We start from the raw sequence: 21587 nt of genomic DNA, 5'->3' as shown, positions 1-21587 counted from the left end.
CCTGGTCCCCGATGTGTCTGTCACCCCAACAGGAGGCCCCGTGCCCATCAGGCAGCCCCCCGCCCCCGCCTCCCGGTCACCCCCCGATCGGTGTTGCGTCCCTGTGGACGGAACTACTGAGCCCGCCAAATACAAATGGAATCTCGCCACGTGTGGTCTGGCCTCTTCCGCCACCTCGCGTCCAGGGTCCCTGCGGGGGTGGTGGCAGGTGCCGGCACTTCCTTCCTGTTTGGGGCCGAGTGGCGTCCCGCTGCAGGGAAAGGCGGAGTTTCGGTGGTCCGCCCCACCACGGGCGGACGGGAGGCTGTGTCCACCTGCCGTGAGCACGTGAGCGGGGACCCCCTCTAAGACGCCCGGGACACAGGTGCCACGAAGCGTGGAGGCTTCTGCCCTGGAGTGACCCCACCACAGAAGCTCGTGCCTCCGAGGAACGGAGAGGCAGCTAGGGGTCCGCACGCCCTGCACCCCGGGGGGCTTCTCAGAGCAGCTGGAGGGGTCACGGTGAGGCCTGCCCCACAGCAACAGCCTTCCTTCCTCCTTTCTGCCCCGAGCCCACCCTGGCTGCGCCTGCAGGAAACACACCTGAGAGACCCTGGTTCTCACAGTGGGAGGGGACCCGGGGGACCTGGCCTGGCCCAGGGACCTGCTGTTCTCCGGGTCTCCCATTGGCGGGGCTGGCCCTGCCCAGGGTCCCCGTTATGGGGGTTCCACCTCGTGGGTTTTGCCAAGCATGGCACAGAGCCCCCAGAGAGCAGAGATCGGGAGACCGCTGAGCTGGGGTGCAGAGGGGCCCTGCACCCCTGCTGGCCCCCCTCCCCCCCTCAAAGCAAACCTAATCTGAAGGAAAACCGAATCACCTGAAACCAAATTTCCTTCCCTCCGCATGGACACTGCACACCCTGGGGTCTCCTGGGGGCAGGGGATGCTGTTGGGGGGGGCAGGGCTTGGTGCCTCTGGGTACGAGATCAGCGGGACCACTCTGCCCGAGGCCGCACTTAGCACTGTCTCCCGGTGCCTGGGGAGGGACCAGGACCCAGGGTGTCCCCCGGGCGCGGAGCCCCCTTTGCTGGGCACCGAGGCCTCACGGCGGGCTGGTCAGCGGGGCGGGCTCCCTCTCCGGCCCCTGTTTTCACACGCAGCCTGGATTCAGCTGCTTCATGTCCCCACCCCTTCCTTGTTCTCAGCAGAGGGAGAGGGACTGGAGTCACCCAGCGGGGGGGGCTGGGAAAGACTGTGAGGACGCGGTCCTGGGGCACCCGCTCCGGCGGGAAGCGGCAGCCTCAGAAGCTCTGTCGCCTGTCGGGGGGCTGGCCCGGGACGTGCCCACACTGCGCAGCTACTAAGGGTTAGGGCAGGCCCCCCCCCCCTCAGCTCGCTCCACTCAGCGGGCTTGGGGTGCCTCTGGGAACAAGCCCGGGAAGGAGGCGGCGGGGGGGGTGCGGCCCTCGGGGCAGAGGCCTGGGCAGCAGGTGGGGGCCGGCCCTCCCGTCCGGGCTGGGTCTCCCGGGCAGGCCCGGGCAGCCAGCGGTGCTGGGCCGGAGCCCCCAGGCGAGACGACCCTCCCGGCTCAGTGCACCCACCCACCCAGGCAGCGCGGGACCCTCTGGCCCCCGTACCCCATTCGCTCTGCCCCGCTCTGGTGCCGGGGAGCCCGGCTTTCAGCTGAATCAACGTGGAATGCGCCAGGCCAGCAGACCAGCCACTCAGGCATTCTTCATTCCGAGGGAAGTTCTGCTCCCGGGGGCAGAAAAGAACCGTTCTCTGAGAGGAACGCCTCCTCGCGTGCCCTGGAGGGGGGACCTTCTCGACACGGGAGTTTCCCCAACTTCATTCAGCCGACACAGCACGGCCCCCGCCCCCGCCCCCCCCCGTCTCGGTGTATGCCTATGGGGATGTCCCCCTGCCCCCCCCGCCACCTCCCGCGTCCTCGAGTCCCCCTCCAGACCGCCAGTCCGTCGCGGGCCGCGGGGCGTTGGGTCAGCACTCTCTCCAGAAACAACTGCAGCAGCAGCTCCACCGGGGCCCGACGCCGGTCTCCTGCCGCCCCCGCCCCCGTTTCCTTTCCGGATACATTTGTCTCAGCAAAGTCCGCGCACCCGCTCCGCGGCGATCGAATTAATGGGTCGTGCCTGCGTTGACGCGTCTGTTTCAGCCCAGCGGCTGTTTTATTTCCCTGGCGACGGCTCCCCTCATCAGGGCCTGGCGCGCCCCGCTGCCAGCCCCCTGGGGCGGTGGGGTGGGCTCGACCGGGCGGGCGCGGGGGGGGCAGACGCTTGTGCACGCATTTACTCAGAGAAGCCCGCTGGAGGCCACTTACTGGTTTTAGCGCCCTTGGGTGCGTTAAAAGCTCTCGAGGAGGGCAGTTAACCCACAACCAGCTGGGTGTGAACCCCGCCCGGCACAGTCCCCCAGCGTGGGGGTCGCTGGGCGGGGCCGTGGCTGACACGGGAGGGACGTCCCAGCACGGCCACGCAGCCACCAGGGCCCCTCTGGGCCCAGCCCCCACCCACCACCGGACCCTGCCAGGCTGTCGTCACACGCACACGGGGAGGCCCAGGTCCGATGACTGGGAGTCCGTCCCCGAGGCCACCCCGCTGGTCTGCAGCTGGGCCTGGAGCCCGGGGCGGCAAACACCACCTGGGCAGGGAAGCGGCGAGTCCGAGCTGGCCGGCGGTGACGCCCAGGAGGTGTCGGGAGGACGACAACGTGCTCACCCACTTGCTCCGCCCCCCGGCGTCCCCCGGAGTCCCCCGGAGTCCCCCGGAGTCCCCAAGCGCCCGCTGCGCCGCCCAGCTCTGCATCCCGGCGGTGGGACAGATGCTGGCTCCGCCCCCCGAGCCTGCAGCGGCGAATAGGGGTCCCGGGACTCAGGAGTCAGAGGAGGAGGAGGTAGACAAGCCGACTCCGTGAACACTGTGTCCGGTCTCACGTCCCCAAGTGCCCAGCCTGGAGCAGCCGAGATACCCGTGTCCTGCTCACCCGATTCCCTGACTTTTCCCCGCTCATCCCCGAGACCCGGGGCCGCCTCCCACACCCACCGGCCCCTCAGCAGCCGCCCCACGCCGCCCTCCACCTCCCCCCTCACGCAGTGCGCGGGGCCGCGTCTCGTAGAGCAGGACTCTCGCCCCAGCTCAGCCCTCCGGGCCTCGGTTTCCTCATCGGTGCAATGGCCGTGCAAGCAGCCCAGAGCTGCGTGGGCGCTGTCTGTGAGAAATGCGCTGGGGGACGTGTGAGGGCAGCTGCCGCCGCCGTAAAAACGCTCCCTCGGAGCCAGGGGTTCCAGGTGGCACCTGCGACGTGGCGGCACCTGGAGGGGGCCCAGGGGCTGGCCCTGCACGGACCGGCCCTGTGACCTGCGTTGGCCCTGCCCGTCCCAGGCTTCCGCCTCCTCATCCGTCCCAGAGGGGCTGGGCCTGGGGATGGCTAGCCCCCCACCCCCGCTCCAGCCAAGCAACCGTGGGCCACCTGTGCCAGGCCCGGGGTGGTGGCCGTCGTCCAGGCGGAGACGGGGGTCTGTTGAGCGGTGTCTTCGGCGAGAGGGCTGTCGTTGGCAGAGCTCCGAGCTGAGGTTCAGGCCCGGACCGTGTAGGGGCGACACGCACCGCCCACAACCGGGAAGAGGCCCCCCACTGACTTCCCAGGGGGATCCTGGGGACCGGGTTCCTGCAACCTGGAGCAGCCGGAGGTGGGGTCAGGAAGGTGCAGCTGCAGGTGGCACCTTGTGGGACCAGGCGGCGTGTGGCAGGCACTGCAGCCACCTCGTAGGGTGATGCCGATGGCTCAGTGCTGGGGCCTTGTCCCCATACTTGGGTGCCAGGGACTGGGCCCTTGGCTTTTCTGGGGAGGGGGATGGAGACCCTCTTTTCTCCAAGGCGGCCGGGGGGGAGCAGGGACCAGGGACAGCCGCCAGGGTCTTGGGGGCAGGGATGGGGGGCCCCGGTGCCACCCGCCTCCCAGGGCTGGGGAGGAAAGCTGGGGTCAGCAGGGACGGAGCTCCCCAGCTCAGCAGTCCTGCTGACACCCGACTGTCCCGTCTCAAGGCCGCCGTGGGGCCGGGCGCTAATCTGGGGCGCACCTGTGCTGAGTCACCAGCCCTGGAAGAGATGCGTCCACAGGCACGCGGTGTGGCCGGGAGACCGGGGTCAGCTCCCCACTGGCCGGGCAGGGCCAGGCCACTCCGTGGCCGGAGAGGCGTCCCCCAGCCCTTGGGGGTGTGGGACCCCGCAGCCTCCCTCTGTCTCTGGACCTGTCACCCGACCTGGTTTTGCTCTGACGCCAGTTCCCGGGGCCGGGACTCTGCAGCCAGACTCAGTCCCCGTGCGGCCCAGCCACGCGGTGCCACCGCCCGCGGCCCGGCCACCACGGCCGGCCCTCACACTGCTCCATGCCCCGGCCCGGCCCGGCCCTGCCCACGTTCCAACCCCCAAGCCCGGCGGTGAGCCTGGCTTCCCGCGACACCACGTGCTGCCCCCCTCCCAGCGCCCGGGAGCCCAGCCATTCGGAAAGGTTCTTGCCCTTCGGGGTTCCAGGCAGGCGCCCCGAACACGGCGCCTCCTGGCCATGCCCATCCCACGGCCAACAAGAAAGGACACAAGTGCGGTGGCCCTCGGCCTCTGGTCCCTGCCGGCGGCTTTGCCGGCTAGCTGTGGAGGGCTCGGCCCAAACCACAGCAGACGAGGCTCAGAGACCATTCTGGACCCGCTGTCGCAGGCTGGGAGGCCCCTGCCCACCCAGACACCAGCCAGCCGGCACTTAGCACCCAGCCCCAGTGGGCCAGGGGCGCCTCGCCGGGGACAGTGGCCATCTGTCACCGGCCTGGTGCTCCCAGCCCACGGAGGAGCCCGCTCTGCCTCCTGGAGGCAGAGCCCCAGAAACCAGATGTCCCCGGTGCCCCTGCCCTGTGGGGGCTCCTGGTTCGGGGTGGGCCTACGCAGGGTGGGCGGGGGGCATCGGATGGGTCATCACAGCGGCTGGAGTCGGCCAGTCTGGGGCTGTGGCCTGATACCCGGCGGGGCCGACTGAGGGGGAGGGGACGTGGACCAGGGCGGAGCCAGCGGTCGGGGTCCCAGAGGAGCGGGTGGTGGTCCCAGGTCCTCGGGGCGGGGTGCGGAGGAGGGCGGGCCCCGAAGCTGCCTCGGGGGTGAGCTCCCAGGGCCGAGACATTCCCGGCCCTGCAGGAACGGGGGCGGGGGAAGACAGCGGCCAGCTCCAGCTGGATAACAGGCCAGAGGTCTGTCTTGGAGAGAGGGTTGAACTTGACCTTTGCGGCCCAGAGGGCAGAGCTCAGGCTGACGGGGAAGTCATTGGGAGGCACTTTCCAGTCTTTTCAGGGAAGGACTTCCTACAGGGGAGGTAGTGGGGACACTGGGGTCACCCAGGGACGGGCGGGGGTGGGGGGGCCTGCGCACCCCCTGACCCAGAAGCGGAGACTCTGAACGCTCATCCACTTGTGACCCGCACACCGTCGGAACACGGGTTGTCTGGCTCTCCGAGAACAGGGAGAGAGAAAAGTGGGCGCCGGGGCGGCGGGGAGAAGGGAGGATGGAAGCCACCTGGAGAAGAGGGGCCCGGGACGCATCCCGGTCGGACCTGTAACCAGGAGGGAGAGACGGAGAGAACGTAAGGACCCCGCGTGGGCGGACCCCAGACCCGCCGGGACCCGGGGCTGCGCTCGGGCACCCCGGCTCCCCCTCCTCCGCCTCACCTGCCAGGTGCCTCCGGGCTTGCACGCCCGGCCCTTCCCAGGCTTCCCCACGGCCCGAGGTCCCAAGCAGCAAGACCGGGAGGCAAGGCGTCTTCCCCCGAAAAGAGTGACAGGGGGACAGGTGACCTGGGGCACAGGTTTCAGACCCGAGGGACCGCGGAGGTGACCATTCCAGCCCCGTTAGCTTAGAAACACAGCAGTGAGGCCCGAAGGGTCAAGTGACTGGCCAGTGTGACTGTCTGGACACAGAGCCGGGACACCGCCATCCCGCCGGGACACCGCGGGTGCCGAATGCTGTCCCTGAAGGAAACGTCCGGAAGACTCAGTTCCACCGCAACACAAAGTCCCCCGGGCTGAGGCCAACTCCGCAGGCCCCCACCAGAAACCAGGGACAGCGAGACGAGACGCTGGCCAGACCCAGACACTCGGGACACGCCCCTTCAAGGGCCGAGGTGTCCTCGAGAGAGGAGGGCGGCCCGCGTGTCCAGGCTGCCGCGTTGGCCGGTTGCTCCTGCCCCCAGGGCAGTCCCGGGCGCTTCCCACAGCGACACAGAAGTCGGCGGGGGGACTGCAGGGGCAGGGGGGCCCCCCAACAGACGTCCTTGCAGACGCCCTCCCCGGCCGGTCTCGGGCGGGCGGCCCTGCTGGAGACGGCCCTCCGGGGCGACTGTGCTCCGTTGCTCACAGACGGGGACGGTGCGTGGTGGCAGCAGCTTCAGGTTCCTGCCGGCTCCGCGATCTAGACGCTGAGCCCCGTGGGTGTCCCCACCTCCAGCCAGTCCCAGGCCACCAGTCCAGAGTCCCCTGGAGGCTCGGGCACACAGGACCTGCCCGGGGTCCGCAGACTGTCGTGGCCCCGGCCCCTGGGGAAGCAGTTTACGGGCTTGGCTCGGGGGTCCCAGCCCCGGTGATCTCCAGAGTGGGAGGGGATCCGCCCAGTGGACGTGGGAAGTAGGAAACAGCGGGGGTCTTGGGAGGGATTCTGGGTGTGAGCCCTCTGGGGGGTTGGAGAGTGGCTAACGTCGGCCTGGGGCACCCTGGAGATGACACGCCCGCCCGTGTGTCGGGAGGCAATGAGGTCGCCCTGCCCTCGAGTCTGAGAGGAACCCGGGCTCCAGAAAGTTCCTCCAATGGCAGGCGACCCGGCAACCTGGCGGACATCATTGACCTGAGCTTTCAAAACGCTTGTGATGCGTCGTCCCCGAGAGACGCCTCGGGGAGGGAGCCAGGGGCAGCGGGCGGCCCAGCTGCAGGCGGAGCCCTCGTGAAGCGAGCGGCTGCGAGGCCTGGGGCCAGCGGCTTCCCGGAGCTGCGGACGGTGAACAGGTGCACCGCCCACACCCCCAGGGCCGGCTTCGGGAGGAAACCAGCCTTCAGTGCAAAACCTTCACAGCCGCCCGGGACCCAGCTTTGCTGGGAGCCTTCCTGCGGGCAGAGGGCAGTTGCTGGGTTCGGGAGGACTGAGTGGCTGGCTGCTTCGTGGGCTCACTGCTGTTGTCACTTACTGCCACAGATCTGCCGTCTCCTGCGTGAGGGCCCCCTGGGGCTGCGGTGACCGCCCGCCCCGCCTGTCCCGAGAGCTTGCCCGCTGCAGAGGTGTGCCCCGCTCCACGGGCCTGGGAGTGGGGCCCTGGGGTGGGGCGGGTGGGCTGGGGAAGGCCCACCGAGGGGGGGCCTTTGCAGGACTAGCTTCAGCTCAGGGCACGTGTGGGTTTCCTGCGGCTGCTGCAGCCGATTGTCACCAGCTGGGTGGCTTACGGCGAGGACTTCCCCTCTCGTGGTTCTGGAGACGGGAAGTCCGAAAGCCAGGTGTGGGCGGGGCTGCTGCCCCTCACTCCCCACCCACTGTCCCCCGGCTCTGTAGCGGAGGTTCCCTCCAGCCTCCAGCGGCCCAGGTGCCCTGCGCTGTGTGGCTGTGTCGCCCCAGTCTCCGCCTGGGCCTGCCTTCAGCTGCTTCCTCCTGGTGTGCACGCCTGTGCCCAGGTCTCCTGGGACACATTTTGTGGGGACCACCATGTGCACCCCCCACCAGCATAGTAGGTGAGCACCCGTTCATCTTACAAAACCGGTCCCACTGTGTGCCGGGCACCGTTCTAGGCCCCGGAGGTGTGGGAGAGCATCGGACTGTCTGTGTCTCCTGGAGCTTCTGTTCGGGCAGGGGGAGGGTGGCGTTGGCGTCCTCGGTCTGTCCCCGGGGGGGACCCCACCCGAGCAGCCAGGAAGGAAGGCAGCGGAGCTCGCAGGACTCCCCACGGCTCCGCCCCCACCCCTTCCCGCGGCAGCTACGGGCAGGGCTGCGGCACAGCCTGCAGCCCCTCCGGGGGGCGGGCGGGCGCGGGGCCCTGCTAGGAGCCGGGAGGACCCGGCCCGAGTCAGCGGCAAATCTGTGCGCCTTTCCAGGGTTCCAGGCAAATAACGTAAATCTGAAGAGCCACGGAATTTACAAAGCGCCTATAAAATCCCCACATTCGCTGGGATTGCTCCTTAAAAGCACTGGCCCCCTTCCAAAACGCTGAGCTGGGAGAGAGACGCAGGAAAGAAATCGCAACAAAACAGTCTGCCTTGCTGCGGTCCTCACTCCAGCCCGAGTGTTTCCAGAGCCAAAACCCTGTCCTAGCCGGGGGGGTCACAGTGCGGGGAAGGCCCACCGGGGGATGGCCCTTGAGGCTCTGGAGTGCCTCCTTAGCCCCCGATATGTCACCCTGCCTGAGCTCAGGCCCCGAGCCCGTGCAGCCAAGTGGCAGCCATCCAGAGCGGCCAAGGGCACGCTCTGGGGGCGTGGCCGCTGACACCCCACCTGCACCCGCCTCACCTGCAGGGCCCCCCCCACCCTGTCCCACCGGGCTGCTCACCCGGCTTCAACAGCCAGGGCCCCTGAGACGAAAGGACGAGAAAGTGGCCAGAGTGGGTGCTTTGTGGCCAAGGTCCCGCTCTGGGCCCCTTGCCCAAAGGTGGCTCTGTGCTCAGGCCTGTGCTCTGGCCTGGGTCAGCTTCTCAGAGTGACCTCCGCCCCGGGTGCTGGCGGGGGACAGGAAGGGTGAGGGTTCGCCTGCTCGCTCCGGTCTCCAGCCTCTGACACCCACGGCTCAGCCAAAGGGCTGAGGTCGGGGATCATCCATCTGGCTTCTGTCACCACCTCCAGCAGCCGCCGGCTCAGCTGGCAGCCGTCCTCCCGCTAATGAACTCTCTGGAGCTGGCAGCCCTCGGCCGGAGCTCTTGCGGGTTGGCCCCAACACTGCCCAGCTTGGAAGGCTTGCCCCCCCCGCAAAGCCTGTGGCCACTCGGGGGGCCCCTGCCCCGTGGAGCCCCGGCCGCAGCTTGGGGTGGCTGCACCCGCGGAGAGCGGGCAGGGGTCAGAAGGGCTGGCCGGCTCCGTCTGACGCGGCGGGGCCTCCACGCTGGGTCCCTCGTGAAGGCCCTGCAGCCGGTGGGCACGGGTCGTTGCCGGGCCCTCCTCTGCCAGGGGCACCCTGGGCCCGTGTGGTCGGAGCTGTCCGGGCTCCCTGCGGAGCCCGGGTCCCCGCTTCTCCTCGGCTCTCGGGGAGCACACGGTGCCCGTGCAGCGCAGGGAACCGCGCCAGCGTGTTGACACGCCCCTGCTCCGCCCTCCCGCTGGTCCTCCTGCGTCCGCTGAGCGTGCGTCCCTTCCAGGCCGCAAAGCGGTCTCTCTCCTCGGCCCCCACAAAACCCTCCTCTCTCCCCAGCCCCCACGCCTGGCCCGCCAGACGAGACTGCATTGCAACTTGTCTGCCTCTCAGAAACATGGAAGAGGCGCTTTCCCTCCACAACCTCTGTGACCTTTCTCAAAGCCTCTGTTCGGGCGGACACCGTGGGCCCGGCGGGGCCTGGGCACCCAGGACATCTCGCCGAGTACCTGGCAGGCCCCACTCAGGGTGGGTGCCGCGCCCCCTGCTCCTGCAGCCCCTCACCAGAGGAGAGCAGGGTCCAGCATGCAGCCTGCAGGGTCGGGCAGGGACACCGGGCTCACTGCGGGGACCGGCCGCGTTCTGGGAGGGGAGCGCAGCCCCGGACGCGGCCTTTGACACGTGGTTGCGCCCCGCTCTCGGCTGCCCGCTCTGCCCTGCCGCCGAGGGACAGGGAGTGGACCAGGGACAGAGAGAGATCTGGTGGTTTCAGTTGTGAGCAGTGAGGGAGTGGGAGCTCCACAGCCGGAGTGGCCTCGGCCACGCAGGAAGAGCGGGCTTTGCTCAGGCGTGGCGCTGGGCACACGGGGTCTCCGGGGCTGTGCTCGCTGGGACAGGGTCTTCGGACGTGGCGGGGAGTGGTAGCTGTCTCTGTCCCCAGCAGGGGGGCTGTGCTAGCCCGGGTCAGCTTGGCCAAGTTCAAGGTAACCCAGCGTCAGCCTGCTGGTCCGGGGCTCACGCTTCGACTGTCGAGGTCTCGGGAACCCGGAGGACAGTCACGAGAACGTCCCCTCCTCGGGGGACAGGGGGGCAGATGCCACGGCGGCTCCCACCCAGAGACCTTCTCCTCCCCGCGGCCACGGCTCTCCGATCTACATTAGGGCCGCGACGGGTCGGAGTAAATGGAGCAGGTTTGCAATTAGTTTTCAAAGTACTTATCTCATTAAAGTAAATGAATTATTGATTTAGTGACACTCCTGCTTTTAGCGAGTGGCACGGTGCCATCCTCACCCCGCGCCTCGGCTCCCGGAGCCGGTGGCCGGCGCGGGCAAACTCGCTCTGGGCAGGGTTCGTGTTGTGTGTGTGTGTGTGTGTGTGTGTGTGTGTGTGTGGTTTTTTTTTTAATTTTAATATTTCCTTCTCGTTATTTAGCTTTGTAATTAGAGTGGGCCCACACGAGAAATGAAGGGCCGGTTTATGGGAACGGAAGCTCCAGGGACAGCGGGCTCGCCTCCCTGCAGGGAAGGGCAGGCTGATGACGGTGGGGGCGTGGGGGAGCGGAGCCCCTCTTGGGGGCCGGGGGGATAGGAGGGACCGCTGCTGCCAGCCCGCCCGCCAGCCCATCCTTCCCTCTGCACCGCGGAAGCTCATGGCACGGGAGAGCCCTCCCCAGATTCCTAGAGGACAGTGGCCGGGAGTCCGTGGGGTGTCAGGACCTCGAGCCCCAGGTTGGACGAGCCAAGGGGGACAGCTGGGCCGGCAGCTGAGCCCGTCCCCTGGGTGTCGGGGTCAGGGGTCAGAGGGGGCGCGGGAGCCCTGGCCGGAAGCGGAGGTGGAAGGCTGGGGCTCGGCCTGGACTTGGTGCCAACCCTGGCTGTGCCAGGGCCCCTGGGGTGTCCGGCGGGGGCTTCCTGTCCCGGGTCCTCTGTGGAGGGGGGTTGTAGGAGAGGGGAGGGAGCCACCTGGGGGTGCGGCCCCTGAGCCTCTGGGGCCCGGGGCAGGGGGGGCCGGCCGAGTGCTGGCTGCAGAATGGGAGGCCCCAGCCCCTCGGGCGCTGACTCAGCGTCTTCCGGCGTCCCGCTCCCGAGCCCTCCCCCGAGGGGAGGATGAAGCGGCCCATTAAAGGCTGCTGGCTCACGCTGGCCTCCCCTCCGGCCGCCTCTAATTTCCACCCCCGGTTCAAGTGCGCCCGGCCTTGCCCCCGAGTGCGGCTGGCGGGGATGGCGCTCGGGAGCACTGGATGGAGGGTGGGGGGTGGGTGCCGTGCCCTGCAGGCTCCTCCTGGGAATGGCGGCAGCAGCGGGACCGATGGGGAAGTGCCCGCCGGTCACTCCCGGTGTCACGAGTGTCTGACCCCTGGCTGGGTGGCGGGGCCTCACAGTCGGGTCTGCGGCTCCGTCACCCCCGACTCCCCTCTGGCGCTGCCGTGTCCGCCTCCTGCCCCACCCCCAACAGGCATGCACGTGTGACCACTGCCGGTTCCCCTCCTGGGTCAGGACCAGGACCAGACTGGCTGGGAGGGACGAGGGCTCGGGCAGGACCCGCCGGAAAGTCCTGACTAGAGGTCAAGTTCTGGGGGGGGTCAGCTAAGGCGGGGAGGGTCGGGCAGAGTCCACAGCGGGCTCGTGCAAAGGGCATCCGCCTGCTGGCCCGCTGACAGTCTCCGCTCCGTGAGGGCAGACAGCCCCGGGGGCACAGGGCTGGTCCAGGCCCTTCCTGGAGCTACTGCAGGGGTGGGTAGGGACCAGGGTCAGGTGTTACCCCACCCCCACGTCCCCTACAAATGCAGCCATCTCCCCAGGATGGCCAGCCTGTGGTGAGACCCCGAGTGGCCATGACCCGGGCCGTCCAATACATCCAGCACTCTGGCTCGGCCCACCCTGTCCCCGTACACAGGGGGGACCCAGGCAGGACACCTGAGCCCCACCTGGGACGTCACAGCTGCTCTCGTGAATGTCAACTTACCGAATGATTCCCGGGAGCCCCCGGTGAGCCTGGGCACCGGGGACCCAACGGAGACAGACCCCATAGCCGGGCCGCCGGGCCACCCCCTTGCGCCACGGACGGCCTGGGAAACATGGGGGCGCGTGGCGGGGAGAAGGCGCCCTCCTGCGCCATCTCAGCAGGCCGCACGGGTCTGGGGGTCCGGTCCGACTCGCACTCAAACTCCTCGTCCACCTGCTGTGCAGCCTGGTGCCGGGGCGCCGCCCCCCCCCATCAGAGCTGTGTCCTGGACAGCCACGCCCTGCGGGACACAGTGAGGACGATCACAGGCGTGCCAGCCTGCCCACCCAGTGGGGCAGCGGCTGGCACGTGGTAGGTGCCCAGCAAACCGCCGGGAGCCTCCTGCCCGGCCGCGGCCGCCTCCCCAGCTGGGCACACACACCACCTGGCCCGCGACCTGGCACTCCGGGGCCGCCCCCTCCTCCCCGCCCCTCTGCCCGCCGTGCTGCTGCCCGGGGCTGCGGCTGACCGGTGCAGATGTGGCTTTTACAGTATATATCCTTCTTTGCGATAAAAAGAAATTTCATTTAATTAAAAATGTTGACATTGTGCCTGGACACCCCGCCAGAGAAAGTGGCTATAAATTAAACATTAAATCTCTAATGGTCCATAAAGAAATATTCGTTTCTGGTTATGTATATACGGGATATAAATAGATAAAGAGAGGGCTTTTTTTTCCATCTGGGAGACCGACTTCTTTAACCTCAGCTGGATAATCTTGTTAAGTGACTGTAATTAAAAGTTAAATTACTCCTCGGCCCCCCCCTCATCCGATAGAGGTGGGGCGGGGGGCGGGGCGCTTAGGGGAGGAGGAAGCCGGCCGCCCGTGGTGGCTGTAACGGCTTTTGGGAGACGCTGGGTGTTGGGTCAGGGGAGACACAGTGTCACCGTCCGGGCTGTCTGCGAGCCGCCAGGTCCTGCCTGGGCCTGTGCACACGTCGGTGTCCCCGGTCCCTGGCTCCCTTCCCCAGCAGCACCCGTGGCTGGTGGGCAGCCTGAGCCCCATCCTGGGGGCCCAGGCCGCCCGGAGAGCAGCTCTGCTGAGCTCCCAGCCCCGGGAGCAGGGCGCTGCGGGAAAAGGCCCGGGGTCCGGTGCCCGCCCTCTGCCTTGTGAGAACACCCCCAGCCGTGGGGTGGGGAGCCGGCTGCGGGAGCCGCAGTGGGTGCGAGAGTCCCTCTGGGAGTCGGCGCAGATGGGAAGGGACAGCTCTTGGGCCGGGAAGGTGGCGCGTGCACAGCAGGAGGGAGAGGCAGGCGGACCCCAGAGGCACCCTGGGGGGGGGCCAGTGCGCAGACCGGACGAGGGGGCAGAGTGGAAGGAAGGAAGGAGCAGGGCGGCCCCCGGGGACCTGCCCACTCCATGGTGGCGATGGGTCCATTGACTGAAATGGGGACCACTGAGGCAGGGCATCTGGGGGGACACCCGGAGCCGAGGACATGAGCTGGAGGAGTCTGGGGGTGGGGGGGGCATCAAGGTGGAGATGCGGTTCGAGTTGGCTGGATGAGTCGGCCTGACCCTGGGACCTCGCTGGAGGTGCCCGGTCAGACAGCCAGGCCCGCAGGTGGACGGGGTAGCTGGCGAGAAGGGGCAGGAGGGGAGGGCCCTGGGATGGAGCCCCTGGGAGCTGGGGGAGGAGGGTGGGGCTGGAGGAAGAGGGGCCAGAGCAGCGGGAGGGGGACCAGCAGCCTGTCCCGCCAGCCCAGGAGCAGGGCTGACCTTCTGCTGAGAGGTCAGGAAAGACAGGCTGACCTCGGCCTCCGATGCTTCAGCCGAGTGAGACTGAGCAGCAGAGAGAGAGGAGCTGGTCTTTCCCGGTGGGGGGAGAGAAGACCCGAGAGCGTGAACAGGGGCACTGGGGAGCCAGGAGACTCTCCCCTTGGCCGGAGGGTGCATCTGTGAGGGGGCTGCAGGGCGGCAGGCGTGGGGAGGCGGGCCGGCACCGGGTGTGAGTGGCCGTGGTCCTGCACCGTCCCCGAGCCCAGGGCTGCCGTCCCGGCGTCTGACGGGGTTGCCACGCAGAGGGCCCGCCTGGCCATGCGTGGAGACCAGACACACGGACACACGGAGAGCCTCTGGCCACGAGCACGTCGGGGGGTGCTCGGAGCTCCGGGGAGAGCAGGGGCCTCGGCCAGGCGGGGGCGGCGAGGGTCAGTCAGGTGCAAGGGTGATGCGGAGGGAGAGTGGATGGCACCCAGGGGCACAGTTTGGGTGGGGCACCAGGGACCAGGGAGGGGACAAGCGAGTATCCTGGGGAGGCTCCGAGTCTGGGGGGGCCTGGGCCCCCGTCAGCACCGTGGGCTGAAGGAGGAACTGCAGGGTCTGGGGGCGTCTCAGGAGGGGCCTGGACATACTGGGCTGGCGGCCTCGACCTGGGAATTCTCGGAGGTCGGACGGTGGGCGGAGCCCAGGCACAGCGCAGGTGGTCTGGGTCCTGTTACGAGCAGGACAGGGGCCACACGGAGGGAGGCCTGGGGGTGGGGGCCCGATGAGGAGGCTGGGTCCGCAGTGAGGAAGCACGGGGACCCCGGGCGGGGTGGGTGTGTCCAAGGGGCCTCTCAGGGGGCGCCTCCCTTCACTCCGCTGTTTCTAGGGGTCCCATGCTGTCCGAGAGAGCCGGCCGAGAGCGTGAGCCTCGCGCACGCGCAGACGCGCTGACCCCCCCCCCCCGCGCGGGCACCGGGCCAGCGCGGAAGCCGGTGCGCCCGCCTCGGCACGTCTGCCCACACCTCGCGATGCGCCGGCCTAACTGGGCTCGTGGGGACCCCGCCTGTGACAAAAGCCATTTTTGTTATTATTATTTAGAGTCCCGGCCGTCAGCCTCGGGGCCCCGGGGCTGGGAGCGCGAACACACTCGCCATTTATCATGGTTTCCATCTGAGCAAAGGCTCTGGGCGCGAACAGAAGACAGCGCGATCTGTCGTTAAATACGCCGACCTGCCGATGCCGGCGCGATCTGCAGCTGCGCCGCGAGCCCACGCGGCCGGTCGCTGGCAGACGCTGGCCGGGACTGGGGCGTGCTGGGAGTCCGCGCTCCCACCCCACCCCACCCCCGCCCCGTCACCTCTGGGGCCGTCTCCAGCAGAAGGCTCCGGAACTGACAGCGTGAGCAGAGGTGTGCTCGTCCCCACAGGTCCCTGCTGAGCAGTAGCGGGCTTTGAGAGGTGGCGGCTCTGGGCTGAGCCGGCAGCAGCCCAGCTGCAGCCAGCACTGCCCCGCCCCTTCCCCTGGGGGGGGCACTCGGTGTCCCCCACAACCGGGGACCTCGCACAAGAGCCGAGGCTGCGAGAGGACAGCAACAGGTGCAGCGAGGCCGGGAGGCTGGCGGGGGCTGCCGGGGTGTCCAACCTGTGGCCTCTGGGCCACAGTCCGCCCGGGATGGCCATGAAGGCGGCCCCACACAAAATCGTAAATTTACTTAAAACGTGAGATTTTATTTTGTGATTACATGTCGCAGTGTATTCAATGTGCGGTCCGAGATTCTTCTTCTCCCGGTGTGGCCCCGAGACACCGGGAAGTGGGACGCCCCTGGTAGGGGCACCAGGGTTCGTCTTAGTCTTAGGTGCGGTAAGACACGGAAACGACTCTGGTGGCGGGAGACGTTTATCACCGTTCCGAGACACGGGGGACGTGCCACGCAGGGCGACACGGGGCAGCAGTGGGGCCAGCGAGGAAGAAGAGGGAATGGAGGAAGATGGGGGCACGAGCCTTTGCTGTGGCCTCCGTGGGAAGAGACGGGGGACCGGGAGCGGGCAGGCTTCAAACCGGCGAGTCTGGAGACTGCTGTGGGCTCCGGAGCGGGGTGGGGGGCCTCCCTGCGGGCTGACACCTGGCCCAGGTGATCGGGGCGGGGGTGGGGGAGTTCGGGACCTGGAGCATGAGAACCTCGCAGAGGAGGTGGGGGTGGTCCGTGTATGAGAGGCAGGCTCCTGGGGAGCCGTCACTACTCCAGGAATTAGCCAGCCCCCGAGGCTGGGGGTCCCTCCCTCCAGGGTCGGGAGCCCCAGATGTGAGTGTCAAGTGCAGAAAGTGAGAGGGGTGGCTCTGTGGCTGCGGCCGAGCGGGGCTGCCCGGAGCACAGAGTAGGCTCCAACTGTATTCAAGCAGCTCAGTGGGGCTGCCCGGGGCACGGAGTAGGCTCCGACTGTGTCCCAGCAGCTCAGCGCACGGACCTGCAGCCCAAGCACAAATGTGCCGCTCCCGCGGGCGGCAGTGGCTGCTCGGAGTCCCCCGGCCTCACAGCATTCCGGACGTGGGTTTACAGGGGCTTGGGCGGTTTCGAGGCCCCGGGAGTCCTTTGTCAGTGGCAGGAAGCAGGAGACATGCGACACGGCTGATCCAGGGGACCGGGGCTATGCCGGCAGGAGGGCCTCTGACCAGCCTGCAGCGGCAGGTCCCCGCTCAGACGTAGGGCCCGGCTGGCGGGGGTCGGCCGCCAGCAGAAGACGGGGCGGTGGGCACAGGCCCCGGGCCGGCCACCTGCTCGAGGAGCTCCGGGGCCGGACATAAAGGCCGGCGGAGCCTGGTCTGGCTGGTTGATGAGGCCGGACACGGAATCTCTCGGCGTCTCAACACTTGTCCCTCCCGTCCAGCCCCTTTCTCCAGAGAAAGTGACAGGGAGCCCTCTGCCACTTGAGGCCCCGCCATGTGGGGCGGCACCCAGGGACACGGGGGCCCCCACCCAGGAGGCCTGTGGGCTGGACTTGCACAGAGTCCTGGGAGGGCTTCCCACCCTCGGAGGACACGACACAGGCTCGGCGAACAGGAGTCCCCCTTGGTCCGGCTGTGAGATCCATCGCCCACCCTTCACACCCCGACGGGGCGAAACCCTCCCCAGGACAGCCCGGGCGTCACGCTGAGGCCTCATCCCCTTCCGTCCCCACGAGGGCACCCAGGGGAGGGTACGGCTGTCCCTCCACTTTGCAGATGAGGGGGTGACCCAAGGCGCTCGGGGGGTGCACAGCTCACAGGAGGTGTGACGACCGTGCCAGGCTGGCCCAGGCGGTGCGTTAACCCTCCACCCCCACCTTCTCCCACGGTCTCCTCCTCCCCGGGGGAGGGGCTGGCGGAAGCCACACACACCCCGACCCACGATTCTGCCCACAGTGGAAACCTCTGCAGTGCGCGTCTCGGTTCCTCCCAGTGATTTTCCAGGCATCGTGTTGAATGCAAACAGCGCGGCCCAGCTCTCCGCGAGTCTGCCCCTCCACAGAGGCCGGCTGGGGGGGGGGTGGCAGAGGGGGCGGGCTGGGCTTCCCCACGGTCTGGGGTTCGGCCGGCCGGCACCCCTCACTGGCTCGAGACTTCGCAGGCAGCTTTCCCGGCACCCGCCCCCCCGCCAGCCCTCTCGGCCTCTCATCGGCTTTCATTTTGGGAGGGGGTTGGTGGAGACGGACCTCCGAGAGTCTTAGAGGAATGAACAGGTTGGCTTCTTGGGGGATTTGCTCAGGAAATGAGATTTTGCCCATTTCCCAGAGGAGAAAGGGCATGTCTAAATTATTGATGGGAAAGCAGGCTACTCTGAGAAGACGGCAGCAGCGTGCGGGCCGTCTGCGCGGGGCGTGGGGCTGCCGGTCCCGGTGTAACCGCGGTGCCCCGCCCTCTCCGCCACCGCCCCCCGCACATGGGTGGGACGAAGGCCGGGGCACCGAGACGGCAGAGGGGCAGGCGGCTCTGGGGCTCCGGGCCGTGGCGACGGGCTGGGCCGAGGTTCATTCTCCAGGACGTGCTGGCAGCCAAAGCCAAACGGGAAGCGTGGCCAGTCACATGGTCCCTGTGGCCTTAAAGCGTGGCCTAGAACCCGGATGTGGGGCGGACGGAGGGGTGGACGCGGTGCGGCCCATCCCCGCAGCCCGGTGTTACTCAGCCCTGAAAGGGGAGGGGATTCCCCCGCCCACCGCGAACCTGGACGACGGACACTGCGCTCAGGGAAATAAGCCCGCCGCACCAGCACGGAGCCCTGGGTGGCTCCACTCACGGGGGTCCCCGGGGTCATCAAATGCACAGGGACAGAAAGCTAACTGAAGGGCCCGCGCCATGGCTGAGGGTGGGGGGAGTTGGTGTTTAATGGGGACAGTTCGACTCTAAGAAGAGGAGAAAGTCCTGGAGGTGGCCGGTGGCAACGGCGGCCCGACAACCGTGAATGTGTTTGAAGCACTGCACTGCTCTCCAAGGAGTGGTGAAAACTGGGAGTTTGGGATACACGGATGTTACAACAATGAGAACTCAAACAAATGAGAACCCCAGACAGGGAAGAGCAGTCCTCCTGGGGTGGTCCTCAGGGAGCATCCGTGTGGCACCACAGGGCACGCAGTGCTCTGCTCCTGGCCGGCAGCTGCGGCCCCCGGGGCGCCCGGTGGGTGGGCACTGGGAAGGTCAGCTCCGGGAGGGCGAAGGTCGGAGCGTCGGTGAGCAGGAGGAAGAAGGGGCCCCCGAGGCCTGGGGACCGGGCTTCACAGCGCCCGGGCCAGAGGGGTGCAGGCAAGGGTGGGGACAGAGGCCCCCCAGGGGGTTAAGTCCCGGGGCTGCCGCAGCAAAGCCCCTCACCCCGGGGGCGGGGGGGGGGCGGCTGCAGACGGCTGGAATCGCTCTCCCGCAGTCTGGAGGCCAGAGCCTGAGATCAAGGGTCCCCCCACCCCCCACCCCCGTCCTCCGCTCTGCTCTCCAAAGGTGAATTTCTTTTCAGAAGAAGGAAAAATAAAACCCTTGAAATCGAAGTGGTTCTGCTGTCACGATCACTATCAGATGTCGTGTTTAAGCCACCCGCGGTTAATTTTTTATGTATGAAATTGCGCCCTTCACCTCCAGTTCCCCTTACAGAGAGAGCGCGGCGTGGTAACCCCGGAGCAGGGCCAGCAGGCTTTTAAAGCTGCCTGGTAGCGCCCCCGACGTGGCCTCCACAGGGGCGGGGCCACAACGGGGGCGGGGCCTCCATGGGGCGGGGCCTCCGCGGTGGGGGCGGGGCCTCCACGGGGCGCAGCCACGTCCGCTGAGCAGCCTCCCTAGAGCGGCGTGACCCGCCTGGCCAAGGGGCCCCACGATCCCTCCTGGCGGTGACGACCGCGTTGCGGGCACTTGTAAGCCACCAGATAAATGTGCTCGGATCTTAAAGGAGGGCTGCGCGGTCTACCTCCGCCTACCTTTCTACTCCCGCTGCTAGACCACCGTCTAGTAACTCGGCACCCGACTGGGGAGAAAGTCCAGGTGCCTCGTGGGGTGGGAATGGAGAGCTGCGGCCGAGGCGGTGGTCTGGGTGGCCGCGTGAGGCGCGCTTTTCTGGCAAGCCACTCTGCGCGATGCGCACTAAGAATGGGATTTCCCGACGAGCGCGTGCTCCTCCCGTCCCACCGCGGCGCAGCTGGCGGCAGCGGCGCAAACAAAACGTGCAGGGACAGAAGAGAACAGGCGGAAGGGGGCGGCGTCCTCACTTGGGTGGAGTTGAGTAAGGACGGAAGCGGGCTCCGGGGGAGGGTTGCAGGGAAGCGTGCACGGCCCTGGGCCCCGAGGGGCTGGGGCGAGGGTGCGAGCTGGGGAGAGCGCGGTGGGGAGAAGGACTGAGCGTCAGGGAGGCGGTGGGAGAGGAGGGTCTGCTCGCGTGCTGGGGTCCCCGGCGTGAGCGTCCCTGTAGGAGGAACCAAGTCCGCTCTTCAGATCAGGAGTCAGGTTCAGGTCCCCGGGGACAAGCGTTGCTGGCTGGTTCGTTCCTTCTGCAAACTTCCACTCAACGGCTGCGCTGGCCCCAGACGGCTCTGGGGTACGGGGCCTCTAACACGCTCTTGCACCCCTGGGGGCCACCTTCTCGGGGGAGGTGACTAGTGCCGGACAACGGGGAGTTCCTGCCCTAGCCGATGGGGAGCCGCTGTGCCCCAGGTAGCTCCCTCCACAGCAAGATGCCCCGGCGGGCTGCGGTCTTGCTGCTCAGCAGACTCCCCGAGAGGCTGCTGCGGTGGAGGGTGGTCTGGGCAGAGACCCCACCCCTAGCTTGGTAAGTGCATGTCGCTGGGTTTGGCCTTGGCTGAGGGGTCGCTCCCCCGGGACACTCCAAGTCAGCGCCCCTGCCTCAGAAGCTGAGCTCCTGAAACCTGGTCAGGGCGGCAGAAGTCACCGTGGCCGATGGTCCCGGGTGCCGCTGGGAGCCACGTTTGCTGACGGCCAGGCTGAGAACCAGCTCCCTGCTTCCTCCTGCCCCGCGGGCCTGCCCAGCTGCCCACGGACGGAGGGACAGGCGCACGCACTCAGCAGGGCCCGTGGAGGGGGGGCCCTGGGGGCCTCCTTCCCCTCCCCCACACTGGGCAGCGGGCCGGCGTGCCAGGTGGACACGGGGAGGGCGGGAGATGCTGGGGCCAGGAAGGAGGCAGGGAGAGCCGATGTCCCCTCGGACATGCCAAGTCCGCCCGTCCTCCGGCAGCGCGGGCCAGGAAGTGGGGGGCGGGGGGTCCTGGCCTGAAGCCCTAGAACAGGCTGAACCCCGAGTGCCGGGCATGGTGGGGGCATCGGGCTCGCCCGGCCCTCCTGCCCGACCCGAGGTCCCGGACCTTCTCCGAAGCAGAGGCTCTTGGGAGACGGACGTGGTCCTGGCCCCCCCAGCCCCCGCGAGGTGGACAGAGCACAGCGCCCCCTGTGTTCACGCCGAGTATTTCGCTCTGACCAAATAAGGATGCTTGGGGCCGTGCAGGGGAATCGGGGCATTGGGAGTGACTCGGGACCAGGACCTCAGGGCTCTCCTGCCCCCTGCCTGGCCGGGGGGGGGTCGCAGGGAAGCGGAAAGCAGAGGCATCCGTGCAGCAACCGGCCCTCTGCCTGGAGCCCGCCGTCCGGGCTGCGTGTCCGCTCCCTGCGGTTGGTCGGGTTGCGTTCCAGGGAACTACGTTGACTTGAATCGGAAGGAAAACTCACTAGACAAGAGGAAACCAAGAAAAAAGTCGACAAGAAGGAAAAGCCCCAAATCAGCTGCAGACGGGGGTGGATGCAAACTGTTGGGTGGGCAGTGGGGGAGGGGTGTGCACAGACTGCCCGCAGGCTGCCCGCGCCAGATGTCGCCTGCCGGCTTTAACCCGCACTGGGCCCCCAACCGGGGGCAAGGGGGTGCCGAGCTGTGGGCGCCGCCCGGGGAAATCTGGCTGCCCCGTCCCCAGAGGTGCCCCAGCTCCGCCCCCGCCCCAGGCCTCAGCGTGTTCTCCTGGAAAATGGGCGTGGTCGGAACAGCGCCCGCCTCTCGGGAGTGTGACAGTGAGCGAGGCCGTTGTCCCCAAGTGCCTGGCACAGGAAAAGTGCAAAACTCTATGACGGCGGCAACCTGCTCTTGAGGGTGGCGTCGAGGGTGACAATGACGGTGACCTTTCTGCACCTCAGGAGGCAGGCCCAGGCTGACCGCCTTCCCGTGTCCTGTCCACGCTGCGTTCACAAACCAGACACCGCACGGCGGGGCGGGGAGGTGTGCGGGCGGGGGCCACTGCTTCACGGGCGCGCAGTCTCCTTTCGGGGTGGTGAGAAGGTTCTAGAACCAGAGTGTGGGGGT

At 68.1% G+C, this 21587-nt stretch overlaps 1 protein-coding gene across 3 annotated transcripts in view; it reads left to right on the top strand.

Moving 5' to 3' along the window:
- Window positions 1–21587, top strand: part of RBFOX3 (RNA binding fox-1 homolog 3) — a 244360-nt gene that overhangs the window by 132882 nt on the left and 89891 nt on the right. The window lies entirely within an intron of this gene.

The sequence above is a fragment of the Phyllostomus hastatus genome, unplaced genomic scaffold (assembly GCF_019186645.2).
Source record: "Phyllostomus hastatus isolate PE091 unplaced genomic scaffold, TTU_PhHast_1.1 phas_contig_210, whole genome shotgun sequence".
NCBI classification, from domain to species: domain Eukaryota; kingdom Metazoa; phylum Chordata; class Mammalia; order Chiroptera; family Phyllostomidae; genus Phyllostomus; species Phyllostomus hastatus.
Note: the sequence above shows the minus strand (reverse complement) of the source record. Positions and strands in the feature narration are given on the sequence as shown.